This window comes from Phoca vitulina, unplaced genomic scaffold (assembly GCF_004348235.1).
Source record: "Phoca vitulina isolate PV1807 unplaced genomic scaffold, GSC_HSeal_1.0 scaffold36, whole genome shotgun sequence".
Taxonomy (NCBI): Eukaryota; Metazoa; Chordata; class Mammalia; order Carnivora; family Phocidae; genus Phoca; species Phoca vitulina.
The window spans coordinates 5,697,676-5,702,617 of NW_022589739.1; the positions used below are offsets into that span (position 1 = coordinate 5,697,676).

General features: G+C 40.0%; 1 non-coding gene across 1 annotated transcript; it reads right to left on the minus strand.

The window, feature by feature from the left end:
* Positions 1-2,511: 2,511 nt before the first annotated feature.
* LOC116646590 lies at positions 2,512-2,618 on the minus strand. The gene has a single exon (XR_004302139.1). It is a non-coding gene; the product is annotated as a U6 spliceosomal RNA (small nuclear RNA).
* Between the last annotated feature and the right edge of the window lie 2,324 nt (positions 2,619-4,942).

Here is a 4,942-nt window from a genome sequence, read left to right on the forward strand (position 1 = left end):
TTTTAAAAAGGATATTTAATAGGCTGTATAGAACAAGGCCTGGAGCCTCTGTAACCAGCGTGGGGCTTTACCCCAGAAGATCTAGGCACTGAATTGAAGCTGCCTCTCAACAGTGTGATCTGGGTAAATTACTTTGAGCTTCCATCCCTCATCTGGAAATAGGGATAAAGAATCTTGTGCAAACTGTTTAATCATTTGAGACAATCCATGTAAATCACTCAGCATGAATTTTGACACTTAAATAAAAAAATACTCATGAATGTTAACTGTTATCATGGCTTATAAAAATTATTATTTATACTTCTTCTTCCTAATGCCAAATCAGACAGGCAGAACTTTTTCTAAAACATCTCCTCCTAAGGAGAGAAATAAAACAGCTTTTTTATACATATTTTCAATCAATTGTTTCTTGGGCTTGGAATTTCTGAGGAAAGGAAAAATGCTCCCCTCCTGACCAAGAAGCAAACAACCGTGGTCAGTCCAACCTGATACCCTTTTTAGATGGGGGCAGCTCTAGGGTTTTCCTTTCCAAGTATAAGCCCACATCATGGAAACAAAAAAGGACCAGATGGCTAAAGGTGATGTCTGATAGAAGGGAATAAGATATAGTTCCCGTTGGCTCTAACTGGACTCCCCTGCAAAGTGAACTAGTTATAGACTGGGAGGAGGTTGTGGTTCTTAGAAAGCACATGGACCTGGATTCAAATCCAAGCTTTGTTGTTTACAGGTCAAGCTTCCCAGTTTGTAGGGCTGGGAGAGGTTATCCGTGTGAGCTACTGCCCAAGGGCGCTGTTGGCAAAGGCACTGGGGAGGAGTCCCCAAAAGAAGCTGGAACATCAGGTTGGGGTGTCTTGTTGCTCATTAGTCTGTCATTCCCTCTGGCCTCTCTGTGCTGGTTACCCTGGATATGTTGGCAGTGGGGAGCCTCTAGTGTGGTCTTTCAGTATCACCCTCAGCAAGGAAGGAGTATGACAATTTTCCATCCAATATTGGTTGAGATCTGGTAATTCTGAGTAGAACTTTAAGCCAGCTTGGTTAATCTTGAGATGTAGCTCTGCCCTCTTATTCCCAAAAGTGTTTTTATTTAGTTGTGAAATTGATTTTTTTTTTTTTTTTTGGTGTAAACCTTGTTATAACAGAATGATCTTCACCTACACTTCGGATGCCCTGAGAAATTAAATTTATATGCTACACTTCCACTTTGCTCATGCTACTGACCAGCAAGACCATGGGAGTGTGGGCAGTTACAAGGTATTTTCCAAAACCTATCATGGACACTTCTCTAACAGAGTCCTTCATTATAAGGACTATAATAATGATGATCTCTCATACACTGCAGGTCATTTAACTCCATTACTTAATTTATTCTTTTCAAAACCCTTTTGTGTCTGACATATGACAGAGGACTAGCCTCCATTTTACAGATGTGAAACTGGAACTCAGACATCAATTGCTAACAGACGGCCTCGTTGGGGTCGGTATCCACACGTCTGACTTCTGGTCCAGTGGTCTACTTATTTCTCCCACTCTGAGCTGGGCAATGTGGGAACTCCAGATTTTATTGACTTGGTGGTTTGTGATATGGTTCACTTGACCTCCCTCTGCCTGGAAAGGGAGCAAATCTGTGATCTTTCTCTCTCTCCAAATTTCCAAAGAGGAAGCAACTCTTAGCCAGAACAGGAGCCTGAGCCTGGTTTGTAGACAGTGGGGCATATAGGTGGCTTATTGCCATGTGCCCTGGGGCAGCAGTAAATTGATATTTGCTGATCTCCAACCCTCTGGCAGAGATGGGAAAGGAGGGCTGGGAAAGTGACATTTCTGTAAATAACCACACCTGGTTCTAAGAGCAGAAGGATTGGCATGTCCCTGTAGCCTCATCAATTACCATCAACCTTTTGCAAAGGGAGCCCAGGGGAGAGAATCTCTTCACACTCTTAACATTATTTATAGACACCTCATCCTGTCCACACTCTGGGGGGAGCGTGGTTTGCTCAGCAGCGGCCTCCTTCCAGATGTGTTTATATTCTTCCAGGCCCAGTGGGAAGCATCCTTCAGCCCCTCCACTCCAGGGAACAGAGGGGATGCCTGACACTGGGACATAAAGAAGATGTGAAAGGGAAGACATGAGCAGGATGCCTGAATTTCTCAGTTAGATTCATGTATCTCTCAGCGAGCACTGATTGAATAGCCACTTTGCTGCTAAAGAAGGCAATTCAGGCAATTTATGGTTAAATAAACATGCTTTGCAAGCAGATAGACCTGGATTTAAATCCCAGCTCTGCCATTTACAAGCTGTGTGGTTTGGGTTAAGCTTCTACCTCCATTTCCTCATCTGTATAATAGGATAATAACAGCTCCTCTCAGGGTCATTGTGAGTGTTTGAATGACCCTGAGGTCATTCTAGGGCTACTGACACAGCAGATGGTAGGTATAAGGTGGCTCTTCTTCTTGTTTTTAATTTTAATTTAAATTAAATTAGGTATAAGGTGCCTCTTCTTCTTGTTTTTAATTTTAAATATGGAATGCTTCATGAATTTGCATGTCATCCTTGTGCAGGGCCCATGCTAATCTTCTCTGTAACATTCCAGTTTTAGTACATGTGTTGCTGAAGCCATCACTGGTGCCTATTCTTGTAAGAGACTACTACTTACAGGCTGTGGGGTGTGTGTATGTGTGTGTGTGTGTGTGTATCTGTGTGTGTGTATACGGGTGCACGCAAATAAGATTTTGATAGAAACAGGCCTCAAGAAACAAAGACAACATAGGCAACACAGGCAGGGAATTTTTGGTGAAAAAGTAATGATTAAAACCTAGAGAAGGAGACAGCTCTACAGACAAGACAGGTCAGAGGGAACTTCATGGTGGGAGAGAGATTGAGTTAGCAGAGGGTCCGAGGTATGTTATTGGACCAGCAGTGTGCCCACCTCATGCCTGTGGGCTGGCAGAAGGCCTTAGGCCAGCTTTTAGGAATAGGTGGTTTAGTCTGGGAAGGTGGCCTGAGGCCATGGGGCAGTGTCAAGGTTTGGTAGCCTCTCCAGATGGGGAATCTTGTTGGCATATCATACTCCACGTGGAGCATTTGTTAAACAGCTAATCCAGCCCCAGCAAAATGTGGCTGCCTAAAGTGACAAAAAGAAAAGATACATTTTGAGTGAGTTTAATGGGTTTTCCTGCTCAGTTCTCTACTTTCAAAAGACCTACTTTACACATATAGTGATTAGCCGGTTTATGAATTTCTTGCATTAAATAGTTTTTATAACAAATTCAAAAATTCACAAAATTAGACAGAATAGTATAATGAATCCTCATGTCCCTATTACCCAGACACAAAATAAACTCACAGCCACTTTCATTTCATCTGTACCCCTCCCCCATCAGAGTATTTAACACACATCCCCTAAATAATGTCATCTGTAAATATTTGTATATGCTTTTCTAAACAATAGAGCTTTTTAAAAATTACAATCTTAACATCATTATTGCATTGAAAAAAATTAGTAAGTTCTTAATATCATCAAATACCCAGTGTTCACATTTCCACAATTGTCTCCTATTTTTTCCAGTTGAATTAGGATCTAAATAAGATTCACGCATTGCAAGCAACTGATACTTCTCTCTGTCTCCTCAATTTATAGATTCCCCTGCCTTTCTTTTACTACTTTATAATTCATTTGTTGAAGAGGTCAGGTCATTTCCTATTTTCTAGATAGGACTGCATCCCTCTGGTATCATTTACCTTGCTCCTTTGTCCCCTATATTTCCCATAACATGGCAGCTAGATCTAGTGACTTGTTGGTCTAATTCCGATTTGTTTCTTTCTTTGCAAGACTACATTGTAAGTATTGTCATGCACTTCTATCGGCCAGCACATATGACTTGTTGTCTCTTTTTGTGATGTAATAGCCATTAATAATCATCATCCAGATTCATGATTTCATTTGGGGATTTGCAAAATGGTGGCATTCTAATTCTATTATTCCTTCCTCATTTATTACTTGGACTATTTCTGTAGAGAGAATTGTTTCCTCATCACCTATTTAGTTAACTTATGATATAGTTTAATCAGGAAAAACAGGTTAAATGTTTCTTTCCCTATACTTACCTGCATTCAGAATAGTGGGTTGGTTCCCTTATATCCTCCAGAGGTGACCAATGAGGTCTTTTGTTTTATGGTATCATTAGGAAGGAACTCATGAATTTTAACATATTCCATGTGTTTCAATCCATTGCAGTTGTTCTTCTCTTTGTGCTCAGATTTTCTCATCTCTGGCAGGTGAGAACCTCTAAATTGCTTCCTGAGTTCTGACATGGCCATGACCCCAGTCATTATCTTCTGGAAAAAAAAGGTATCCAAGCTTGGAAATGGAAATCTCTCTTAAAGAGAAAATATATTATGAGTTTATACTGATACTTTCAATCCAAATTTAAGATTACAGGGCTTTGCTTAACTCTTCAATTTTATTTCTTTTATTTTTTAATTTTTATTTTTTTGCCTAATAATTTTTTTAATTTAAATTAAATTAGCCAACATATAGTACATCATTAGTTTTTGATTTAATGTTCAATGATACATTAGTTGAATATAACACCCAGTGCTCATCATATCACATGCCCTCATTAATGCCCATCATCCAGTTACCCCATCCCCTACCCACCTCCCTTTCCGCAACCCTCAGTATTTTTTTAATTTTTTTATTTTTAAATTTAAATTTTTTTTCTTTATTATGTTATGTTAATCACCATACATTACATCATTAGTTTTTGATGTAGTGTTCCATGATTCATTGTTTGCGTATAACACTCAGTGCTCCATTCAGTATGTGCCCTCTTTAATACCCATCACCAGGCTAACCCATCCCCCCTCCCCTCTAGAACCCTCAGTTTGTTTCTCAGAGTCCATAGTCTCTCATGGTTTGTCTCCCCCTCCGATTCCCCCCCTTCA